The 12,595-nt window shown below is 47.9% G+C and overlaps 1 long non-coding RNA gene across 1 annotated transcript in view; it reads left to right on the top strand.

Annotated features, from left to right (window-relative positions):
• The window catches only part of LOC308479940, a 30,608-nt gene continuing 18,013 nt past the window's right edge, over nt 1-12,595 (top strand). Inside the window, exons 1-2 of the long non-coding RNA XR_013987908.1 lie at nt 1-89; nt 1,450-1,616. This is a non-coding gene — a long non-coding RNA (uncharacterized lncRNA). The remainder of the gene's footprint in view (nt 90-1,449; nt 1,617-12,595) is intronic.

The following is a 12,595-nucleotide window of genomic DNA, read 5'->3' as shown; positions in this document are numbered from 1 at the left end:
TCAGACTGGAATTAAGTGAAGCCAGAGAAACATAGAATTCTCCTACGGATAGAAAAAACATACAGACAGAAGAAACAGGAACAAATCAAGTGAACAAAAGTTCTCTGGAAATAATGGCTCTGACTTTTGCCATTGAAGTGGATATCCTTCCACATTGTAAATAGAATTGCTGTTTTTATTTCTTACTCAGTTTGGGTGGCTTCCTTATGCATGTGAGATCTCTGTTGCTTCTACACATGCAAGAGTTTCTTCATTCACTTAAAGAAGGTGCAGCTCAGCATATATATTCCTTCTATAAACACAATTATCCCCTATTTAAGTGAACAGAGGAAGTCTGATTTGGTGGGGTCTTCACATAATGTAAGGAGCCAGCAGTTTGGAGTCAAAGAATCAGAGAGCAAAGCACAGGCACTACTAGGACAGCTCACAGGGGCAGGGACTGACTAGTCACAACATTGTCCCCCTGACATTGGCAGGAAGAGAAATCACAGCTAGTCAGTCCAAGAAGAATCACAATACCTAGGAAGCCAGCAGGGATTCTACCAGTCTTCTATAAGATCTCTTCTACTCTTTGATCTAGTGTTGGGGAAATGTCCATGAGAGAATGCAGCCCTGGCATTTGTCTGCTATTCCATCATTCACCATGGCCTGCCTCTGATCCACATCTGCCTGGTGTGGTATCTGGCTTACCAGCCCCTCACAATGTGTTCTGTACCTGGTTGTTTCAGAACCTGACCACCTTCAAACTCCTGATGTTCCACTTTGCCTCTGTCTGATTCCATTCTGGTGCCACTTGCCTCTCTTAGCTTCAGGCAGGCTCCAACTCTAAGGCTACAACAAAATGTCAAAACCTTATGGCTATGAGCACCACATATTTTTAGATCTCCATGTGTTGAGCAGAAAGGTCTGCACAGGGTTTCTAAGCATGTTCTGCTGAATATGCTTAGAAACTTCCCTTCAACCAGACACCCCAACTAATTAGGGCTTCTGATTGCAAGGAGGTTTCCAAGCAGGTTCCGTTGAACTTAGTAACTCTGTATAGGAATTTATGCTAAATATGAGACTGCATGCCTGGGGCCCCTGTCCCATCCCGTTTTCAGCCCACACACATTTCAACCCCCAACACCTAATTGAGGCTCTAGCTTCCTGCTTACCAGTATAATTTCAAAAGATATCAAGAAGATCTTAAACAGCCACATTTTCTTGGAATGTCCCAAACCCAGAACAAAGTTATACTGAGAAAGAGATAAGGCACTAACAAGGCTAGTGTAGACGGCTAATCTTGATGTGTGAATGAGTCAACAGCAGTCACAAGTCTTTGCGTTTCAAATAGCTGTTCACCATGCTTTAACTACTTTTTGTCTAGCCAGCCAAGAGAAAAGCTCATTCTCCATAGGTCCATTATATTCAGTTTAAGCAGTTGTATTTCTGTTCCTGAACCTTTTGCAGAGTATGCATCATAAAAAGTCCTCTATGCCACCTACACATACACTTAAGGTGACTTGCAACAAATTAAAAACAACAAAACCAGAGCCCTGTGCTTTCAGATCAACTGTTCAACATCCTGTTTCCCACACTGATGATCCAGATGACTCTGGGAAATCCACAAGCAAAATGTGAGGCTCTATCCTTCTCCTATTGTACGGTAGTTCTCCAGCTATTGAAATTAAGAGGCATGCTGCCTCCAATCTGGATAGCCCCATAGCTATCATGACTAGTAGCCATTGATAGCTTTTCTTCTGTGCATTTGCCTAATTCCATTTTAACACTGACTAAACTGGCACCCATCACCATGACTTATGCTAGCAAAATCCATAACCACTTCCTTTGGTTTGTCCTGAATCTTCAACCATTTTATTTTAAAGTGTATGTCTTGGGGGGCAGAAGGAGACCATGGTTCCACTAGCACATGGGTAGGCAAACTAAGGCCCGTGGGCCGGATGCAGCCCAATCACCTCCTAAATCTGGCTCGTGGACTGTCTGGGAATCAGCGTGTTTTTACATGAGTAGAATGTGTGCTTTTATTTAAAATGCATCTCTGGGTTATTTGTGGGGCATAGGAATTTGTTCATTTTTTTTTTTCAAAATATAGTCCGGCCCCCCACAAGGTCTGAGGGACAGTGGACTGGCCTCCTGCTGAAAAAGTTTGCTGACCCCTGCAGAGGTTCCGGGTGTTGCAATGCCACTTCCTCAGATTGGAGAAGTCCTGGCAGAATGAGATTCTCCTACACTGAAGCTTCTGACGCAGTGGGGATTTCCCAGGCCACCTCTCAGGGCAAGTCCCTCTTTTCATCTCCAGTTCCAGTTAACAATTGATAAGCTCCTTTGTTCTTTGGCTCCTGACCTGCTTTCTTAAGTGTTTGACCAATATGTGAGTTTCAAGGGGTTTGCGCTAGAATCTCTAAGGAAGGGTGCTGAAATGTGGTAAATATATTGTAATTGAATACGGAAATAAAAAGACTGGTAAGACTGTTGGTTGTAAGAATAAAATTAAGGTTTATTACTCAAAGTAAACAAAGGCATTCTGAGTGCAGGGTTTACTGTGGATTGTATGGGGCCAAGATGTTTACACTAACACATGCTAACTCATACTGACTAGCTGTAGCTAATTAAACTTTGAGAAGCTGCGGGAGTGAAGAAAAAGTCTGAAGGACATAATTACTTTACCAGCAAGTAGTACCTAAAAGAGAAGGAATCAGTGAGGAGGCAGAACTTTCTGTCTATCCCCCACCTTCACACCCCCACCTTCACCCCCCCCCCCACACACTGGTTCAGGTAATGTTATGTACTGAGTTGAATAGGATCCAAACTGTAGCAGTCTGATTGGTCCTAGAACAATAGGATCCAAAAGGCAGCAGTCTGATTGGTCCTAGAACAATAGGATTCAGAATGCAGCAGTCTGATTGGTCCTAGAACAATGCAGCAGTATGATTGGTTGGCAGGAACCACCCAATCCTGCTCCAGATAGAAGTGAATCCACAACCTGATTGGCTTACAGTAGAATTCCAGAATTAGCCAATCATGTGCAGCCCATTGTGTAAATAATGTATATAAAGCAGATACTGTGAGGGGACATTCATTCATTCCTCCTCACCACTATGAGCTGAATAAAGAGCATGAAATCACTTTGCGACTCTGAGTATATTTCACTGGCGACGAAGATGGGATCCCGCTGAGCTGACTGCCACACACAGCACCGCAGCACCGCCAACTGCCGCACCGCTGCCTCGCACCGTGTATCCAGGCTTCAGCTCCGGGGCACAAGGAACTCAGAATGGCAGCCAACAGCAGCTTCTCGCCATTCAACCCAGCATCTGGAGACTGGGAAGCGTACGCCTCCCGTTTCACCTTCCTCCTAGAAGCCAAAGGGGTCACCGACGAAGAAGACGCCAAGAAGAGGGCGATATTCTTCAGCGTCTGCGGAGAGGAGACGTTTGAAATCGCCCGGGCTCTCCTTGCGCCTGAAGACGTCGCTACTGTTCCATACAAAACAATAATGGAACAGCTGAAGGGGCACTTTTCGCCACAGCCCTCAGTGGTGGCTCGTCGAAATGCCTTCTACGCAAAGCGGCAAGCCCCTGGGGAAACCATAACTGGGTTTGTGACCTCTCTCCGCCAAGCCGCCCGGTTCTGCAACTTCTCAGAGCTGGAGAACATGCTTCGTGACCGCCTCGTCGGTGGCCTGAAGGATGAGAAGCTGCAACGACGCCTCTACGCTAAGAAGGACCTAACGTTCCAGGTCGCTCTGGAGGAGGCCCTGGCAACAGAAGCTGCCGAGAGGTCGACCCAAGAGGCACGGCCGAGCCTGCCATCCCAACCGAGGGTCCACCATGAAGACCTCACCGACGACTCAGGATCCGACAGGGAGGAGGTGCACCGAGTACAGCAGCGCACTCAAGCAGCGCACAGACCACAGCTGCCTCGACGAGAAGGAGGGAACTGCGCAAGCTGCGGGGAGAGTCACGAGAGGAGGACCTGCCGTTTCCGCAACGCAGAGTGCAGGCAGTGCAGAAAATCGGGACACATCGCCCGGGTGTGTCGGGCTCGGCCCACCCGACACCAGGCATCAGATGACCAATCCAAGAGCCCCAGGTCCCGGGGCCCAACGCACCAAGGCAACTCGACGGAGCTCACGGACTTCCAGGTATACCAGTTGCCCCACCCCAACGTAGAGAAAATTTATGTAGAGGTACAGATAGAGGGGGCCCCATGCCGCATGGAGCTTGACACGGGTTCAACTCTATCCATAATCTCGGCAAGGACCTTAAGGAAACTGTGTCCCACTGGGGGTCCCAAACTCAGGCCGGCCCCATTCACCCTCCGGGACTTCCAGAAACGTAAGGTCCCCACAATGGGGGTGGGGACCTTCAGGGTGCAATACCGAGGGCGGACGCGGCAACTGGACTTGCTTGTGGTCAAGGGCCCCTACATTAGCTTACTGGGATTGGCATGGTTTGGACCACTGGGGCTAGCTGTCACCGGGGTGAACCACACTAGCTTACAAGTGGACGTGGACGCCATATGCAAGGAATTTCCAGGGGTTTTCGATGGGAAATTGGGACAGTATACGGGCCCCCCCATTGCGCTACAGCTTGACCCCGCAGTACGACCGGTCAGGCTCAAGGCCCGCCGGGTCCCGTTCGCCTTGAAACCCCGTATAGACGAGGAATTGGACCGACTCGTAGAGCAAGGAGTGCTGGAGCCGGTGCCTAATGCTCCCTGGGAAACCCCAATCGTCACACCCGTCAAGCCTAATGGTTCGGTCCGCATCTGCGCAGACTACAAATGTACCATAAACAAGGCCCTCACGGCCCACGCATACCCAGTGCCAGTGGTCAGCCATGTCCTTGCCACCCTGGCTGGGTCGAAAATTTTTGGCAAGCTGGACTTGGCCCAAGCATATCAACAGCTGCCAGTAGATGAGGCCACAGCAGAGGCACAGACGATTGTGACGCACAGAGGAGCGTTCAGGGTAAAGCGGCTGCAATTCGGTGTCAGCGTGGCACCAGGCATATTCCAGAATATAATGGACTCTCTCCTTAAAGGGATTCCTGGCGTCACCCCCTTCTTCGATGATGTGTTGATTGCCGGCCCCACACCAGAGGAGTTTGAGGACCGCCTCCGCACCGTTCTGCACCGTTTCCAGACGGCGGGTCTCAAGGTGAAGCGGGAAAAATGTCTACTAGGAGTGCCTCAGGTGGACTTTCTGGGATTTATGGTGGACGCAGAAGGGGTCCACCCGACTGGGGACAAGGTACGGGCCATTTGTGATGCCCCAGCGCCCAAGAGCAAGACTGAACTTCAGGCCTTCTTGGGACTATTGAACTTTTACCATTCCTTCCTTCCGCACAAGGCGGCGGTAGCGGAGCCCCTACACAGACTCCTGGACAAGCGGGCCCCTTGGGTGTGGGGCCAGCGCCAGGAGGCCGCATTCCAGGCAGTCAAGGACTTGCTTGTCTCAAACTCGGTCTTGGCACACTTCGACGAGAGGCTGCCGGTGGTGCTAGCATGCGACGCCTCACCCTATGGCATTGGAGCTGTCCTGGGGCACCAACTCCCGGATGGAAGAGAGGTACCGGTGGCGTACTTTTCCCAGACACTCAACACAACCGAGCGGAACTACTCGCAAATCGACAAGGAGGGTCTGGCAATCGTAAAGGGAGTAAAAAAATTCCATGATTTCTTGTACGGGCGGCCCTTCACCGTGGTGACTGACCACAAGCCATTGCTTGGCTTGTTTGCCCCCGAAAAGCAGACCCCCCAAGTGCTGTCTCCTCGCGTCCTCAGGTGGTCAATTTTCCTTGCCAGCTACCAGTATGCACTGATTCACCGACCTGGGAAGGCGATGGGCCATGCGGACGCCCTCAGCAGGCTACCACTACCGGAAACAGGCCCTGACCCAGCACCTGCACAAGAGGTTATGAGCCTGGAGCTGCTTCCCGACCGCCCCATTCAGGCACAAGAAGTTGCACACCATTCCAAGAAAGATAGGGTCATCTCCCGGGTCCTGGACTGGGTGTGGAGGGGATGGCCCAGCAGCAGCCCCGGGCCAGAATTTGCCGGCTACACAACCCGCAAACATGAACTGTCGGCCCACAAGGGGTGCCTGTTATGGGGAAGCAGAGTCGTTGTTCCCCAGCCCCTCTGCAAAAGGGTCCTCACAGCCCTACACGAGACACATCCAGGGGTAGTAAGAATGAAGGCCCTTGCCAGGAGTTATGTGTGGTGGCCGGGGATCGATGGAGAGATAGAGGCCTGGGTCAAACACTGCCAGGCCTGCCAAGAATCCCGCCCAGATCCCCCAAGGGCCCCAGTCCAGTCCTGGGAGTCCGCCCGAGCACCATGGTCACGCCTGCATGTGGATTTCGCTGGCCCCTTTCAGGGGAAAACATTCTTCATAGTGGTGGACTCCTACACCAAATGGCTGGAAGTCGCACTGGTACCGTCCACTTCCACGTCCGCAGCCATCCGGGTACTACGCAGGCTGTTTGCAACCCACGGGCTCCCTGACACTCTCGTCTCAGACAACGGGACTGCATTTACGTCAGGAGAATTCCAAACCTTCACAGCGCAGAACGCCATCCGCCACATCCGTTCGGCGCCGTTCCACCCTGCCACCAATGGCCAAGCAGAACGCATGGTGCGGACCACCAAGGACACCCTTCGCCGCATGACGCAAGGGGACTGGGAGTACCGCCTTGCCACATTCCTTCTAGCACAGCACAGCACCCCCAGCTCAACGACTGGCCGGAGCCCCGCTGAACTACTAATGGGTCGGCGCCTTGCAATCAGATTGGACCGCCTTCACCCCGATAGAGCTCAGGATGAGGTAGTGGTGGGGGAAGGCAGGAACCCCCGGACCTTCGAGGCCCAGGACCCAGTGTACGCAAAGAATTTTGGGGCAGGCCCAGCATGGGTACCCGCCACAATCACCAGGGTCACTGGCCCCGTGTCGTACGAGGTGCTAACGGACGGGGGGCAATGCTGGCGCCGCCACTGCGACCAGATACGGCGACGATTCCCGGGAGAAAACCAGGAGGAGGACAGGTCAGAGGAGTCCCAAGGGAACAGCGGGGCAGTGAGGCCCATAGAGCAGGAGGGGCCAGCAGGAGAGGCAGAATCAGTAAATACAGAGAGGACCCGTGAGGCCGAAAGGACACCGGAACCAGAACCACGACTGAGCGAGCCGGTTGCACCAGACCAAACAGCCGCATCACAGCCAGCATCCTTGGAACACGAGCCAGAACCCGGAGCCCGGACCAGGGAACACCCCAGGCCACAACGCACACGTAGGCCGCCGGCATACCTTGAGGACTATGAATGCGACCTCCCGGGCAGGACTGGAACTTAGAGGGGAGGGGTGTTATGTACTGAGTTGAATAGGATCCAAACTGTAGCAGTCTGATTGGTCCTAGAACAATAGGATCCAAAAGGCAGCAGTCTGATTGGTCCTAGAACAATAGGATTCAGAATGCAGCAGTCTGATTGGTCCTAGAACAATGCAGCAGTATGATTGGTTGGCAGGAACCACCCAATCCTGCTCCAGATAGAAGTGAATCCACAACCTGATTGGCTTACAGTAGAATTCCAGAATTAGCCAATCATGTGCAGCCCATTGTGTAAATAATGTATATAAAGCAGATACTGTGAGGGGACATTCATTCATTCCTCCTCACCACTATGAGCTGAATAAAGAGCATGAAATCACTTTGCGACTCTGAGTATATTTCAGGTAATTAATTGCAAATGTTATTGCTTCACTCCCCAAGAAGGGGAATCAGGCCATGAGGTCATGACAGCACCCTAAGGTGCTGGCCCACCCGTGAGGCAAGATGAGGTGACCACCTCAGGTAGCAGGATCCACAGGGACAGAAGATCCCAATGTAGATCTTTATTTCCCCCATGTTCCTGATGTAGGTCTTCACTCACCCCTTCTTCCCTGGCAGAAAGTGGGGAACCATTTTGTGGTTCGCCTCAGTCACCAAAATGTCTTGGGCCAGCCCTGCATTTGGATTGCCTTCTCCATGAATAATAAGTCAGGCAGAATCCTAGAAATGAAGGCCTGGGAGAGGCTTGCCTTTCAGTGTACCTCTCTACCAAGAGGCAGGACTACTGACTCTCCCTGCTAGTACATCTCAAAGAGCAGAGGAGAGGACACGGGGGAGGGGGGAGTCCTTATAGAGTGAATGGCTTAAGATTGTTCATGAAGGTAAGGCTGTGGTTGCAGATATCAGAAACTGCTGCTAATTCTTTTGCCTTGGAAATGTAGCACTGTATTTTTCCACAAGTAGTATTTTTCCTGTAGTTTACATACTGTTAATTTCTACTTGAGTCCCACTGCTTTTAAACAAGAAAACAAGATTCATGGGCCTAGGTCATGGCTCTGAAGTCAATCATAGGTAAGATATAATAACAACCAGACATAGCTGGAGGCATTAAAAGTAGCTCAGCAGGTTTTCTGAAAGATATACCACTGCTTGAATGTACATGATGATTTATGTCAACGTGAACTGTGACTGCCTTTGCAGTTTTGTCCAGTTTAATCCAGGATGACAGTTCAGATATTTCTTCAGAAACGTCCGGAAGAACAACTATTACTGACTGATCTTATTTCTTAGAGAACTTATTTGTGTTCCTTAGGTGATTCTATTTTTTTTTTTACTACATTTCTGGTTGATGGGATGGACTTACATGCTCTTTTACTTTTTTGGTTGTGGGGTGAAAGTAAGAGATTAGTAGATTCTTGTAGATTTGTGATTTTAACTGATTAGTCAGCAAACCAAAAGAAAACATTTTGATTACTTAAGTATTTTTTTAAAAAATATGACAAATGTTTAAAATGATGGCCTTCTCCCACACATATAGGAACACAGGAAGCTGCCTTAGAGTGAGTTGGGCCTTTGGTTCAGCTAACTCAGTTTTCTACTCTACACTGACTGGCAGCCACACTCCATGCTTTCAGGCAGGAGTCTTTCCCTGCCCCATCTGGAGATACAACACAGGGATGAAGGCTACTTCTAAAATGAAATGATCTACAAAATACATGTGCATTGCGTCATCTAAAAAGAAAGTCTAAAGACTTGCCTGGGAGTGAGCCCCAGTGGTTGATGTAAACATGTGTAGGATTCCACCATGTGGCTGCAAGCACCCTTGCAAGATCACACAGCCCATTGAGTTTAATGAGTTCTACTACTGAGTAACTTCTGAGTAAAGGTGCCTTCTAGTTTGCAGCAAGGGACACGGGTGGCGCTGTGGTCTAAACCACTGAGCCTCTTGGGCTTGCTGATCAGAAGGTCGGCGGTTTGAATCCCCGTGACGGGGTGAGCTCCCATTGCTCAGTCCCAGCTCCTGCCAACCTAGCAGTTTGAAAGCATGCCAAAAAGTGCAAGTAGATAAATAGGTACTGCTGTGGTGGGAAGGTAAACAGTGTTTCCGTGCGCAGTATTGGCCCTAGGGTTGAGGGCCCCTGAGCCCCTTAAAGGTCTGAAAGCAACTTGGACATAAATTTACCCTTTATTCTTTACATGAATAGAACAGCATTTAATGTGATTGGCTATAGACCACAGCAGAATGATTATATACCCAAAGTTGCAATGAAAGCATAGATAAATGTATCGTAGTACATTCCTTGTGGTCAATTTTTATTACAACTGGAATGGAGACTAATGTATTAATAGTCAACACACTGCAAATACACGAATGCAAGTCATAAACAAAACTGAAACAAGCCATTACCTCTCCTATGTAAACAGAAATAGCAAAACAACAATACAAAACCCTAAAAAATTGCTATCATGTACAGGAAAAAAGGCATAAGGACAGCTCCCGACCAAGGAAGTTGGTGTGGATGGACCTGTCTTAAATGGGGAAAGGACTTCTATCTGTTTTTGTAGGGAAGGGCTTGTTTGCTTGCAATCCTACTGAGTTAAAGATAAGGCAATCTGAGAATGACTGACTTTAAAAGCAGCAAGCAGACTTTAGTACAAGACTCCGTCCTCTAAATTGTGGGGTGCCAGGTCATTGCTCAATTTGCCCCATCCTTAAAGTTGCCATAAGGGGTTTTAATAAGGGGTGGTTCTTTATTGATTGGTTGGCACTGCCTGCTTGGTTAGTGGTGAATGATTTTGGCAACTTGACTATGTTTAGCTAGATATTCTATAGTGGATTAGATAGGGCCATTATTATACACTCTATTGTTTCTGGTTTGCCGTTGGATTTTTTGGCACTCTGGATAATGTCTGACAATATATTCAATATTGAATAAGATAGGGCAGCTATTCTACTGTTTCTGGTTTATCTTTGCATTTTTGCCAGCTGATTATGTCTAACAAAATATTCTTTGCTGGATAAGATAGGGCAACTGCAATACAATCTATTCTTTCTAGTTCTTTGTATTTCCTGCAAGTGTTGGTGTCCACCTTTGACTTCTGACTTGCTCAAAAACAAATCAAGCTGCTACATGTGTTCCCGCAGTGTTTGATGGAACACTTGTTGCATGTCAAAGCTGCCTGCAATGCCAGACATTACCGTGGGCTAGGATGAAGAGATGGATGTAAAGTTGGGCAAGCTTAAAGGGGATATTGCCAGTGGGTTTGTGTTTTTATATGGGAATGGAGCTGTAAGTTGGACTAGTCATAAACAAAATTCAGTAGCTAACTCTTCAACAGAAGCAGAGTATGTCTCTGCTGCAGAAGCAGGGAAAGAAGCACAATGGCTTAACCAGATTTGAGAGGATCTGGGAATGCCGGATTCTAAACCCCTTAAGCTTATGGAAGACAATCAGAGTTGTCTGAAATTGGTGCAATCAGAGAAGATAAATACACATTCTAAGCAAGCAGACAAAATGTTACACAATAAGCGATTTGAGCCAGAAGGGATTTATTGAAATGCAGTATTGTCCAACAATGGAAATGACAGCTGATATTTTAACAAAGCCTTTGTCAAAAGAAAGTTTTGAGAAGTTACATGCTAAATTAAATTTGATTAATTCAAATTAGGACATGGGTGGCGCTGTGGTTAAAACCACTGTGCCACTTGGACTTGCTGATCAGAAGGTTGGTGGTTCGAGGCCCCACGACAGGGTGAGCTCCCGTTGTTCGGTCCCAGCTTCTGGCAACCTAGAATTCGGAAGTATGCAGCGCAAGTAGATAAATAGGTACCGCTCCGGTGGGAAGGTAAATGGTGTTTCCGTGCACTGCTCTGGCTTCGCCAGAAGTGGCTTAGTCCTGCTGGCCACATGAACCAGAAAAACTGTCTGCAGAAGCGGACAAACACCAGCTCCCTCGGTCTTTAGAGCGAAATGAGTGCCACAACCCCAGAGTCGTTCATGACTGGACTTAACTGTCGGGGTACCTTTACCTTTACTTTTTTAAGCAAGCAGACAAAATGTTACACAATAAGAGATTTGAGCCAGAAGGGATTTATTGAAATGCAGCATTGTCCAACAATGGAAATGACAGCTGATATTTTAACAAAGCCTTTGTCAAAAGAAAGTTTTGAGAAGTTACGTGCTAAATTAAATTTGATTAATTCAAATTAGGCACAGTGAGAAGGGAATTGTAAGAAAAACACTAATTTGATCAGTAAAATGTCTGGCGTCTGGTAGCTGGGGCTTTTGTGTTGTGCTCTGGAATTGGCCTCTCCCTTTGGGTGTTCAGTTCAGTTACAGAGACCAGCAGTCATTCTTGCCACATTCTTGCCTCTTGATGTTGTTTTCGTTTTCCTCAGATAGTATGTTATTGTGTTACAATCAGGGGTGCCAATTTGGGTCCCAGGTTATGGGTGCCCAATGGCACCTACGACATAACATGATGTCATGACGTTGTGACATCATTACGTCAAGTTACATCAACATCATGCAGCAGCACTTCTGAGGCCTGGCAGGACCTCCGACACAGCTTTTGGTAGAAACTGGAAGTTGCATTGGAGCCTGCATTGTGGGTGCTGAGCATCCACAAAAAAATAATAATTGTGGGTGTCCAGGCCCCCAGGGCCCCCTATAATTGACACCTATGGTTACAATTTTCTTTATTATTAAAGTTTTGTTTGACATGTATGTGAGCTGCTTACTTTGCTAAAAGAAAAGGTGGAATATCCTTAACTGGGTGAGTGAGGGGATATTCCCAGTCTGACAGGAGGATTGATTTTTTAATCACCCCCCTCATCCACAACAGTTCTTGCATTTGAAGTTGCAACTGCGCTGGTTACGAAGTTTCAGCCTTCCTGGGGTAAATTCCCCTGGCCATTTCCTCCTGCTTGAAGTCAATATGAGTTGAATACTTAATTGAGTTTGTTCATTGTTGAACAAAACTTGCAAGTGGTTCAACAATTACTCAGATTGTGAGTCAAACTATGTGGTTGCAACCTTTTCAGTAAAAGTTTGATCCTAGATCTCCCCAGCTTTAATATGACATGTGATATCAGGAAAAGGGATTCAATAAAACATATCATTTGTAAAGTATACACACACACTAAAATTCTACCCACTTGTCTACAACTATATAATTAAGAAGATCTTGTTTCATACAAGGGGTACAAACAACACAAATATGCCTAATGAATAAGAGAAAGATTGTCCCATAGTGGTATGGAGTTA

Source organism: Podarcis pityusensis (genome assembly GCF_964106645.2).
Source record: "Podarcis pityusensis genome assembly, chromosome: 1".
Taxonomy (NCBI): domain Eukaryota; kingdom Metazoa; phylum Chordata; class Lepidosauria; order Squamata; family Lacertidae; genus Podarcis; species Podarcis pityusensis.
The sequence above is the reverse complement of the archived record's forward strand: the minus strand, read 5'-3'. Positions and strand labels throughout refer to the sequence as shown.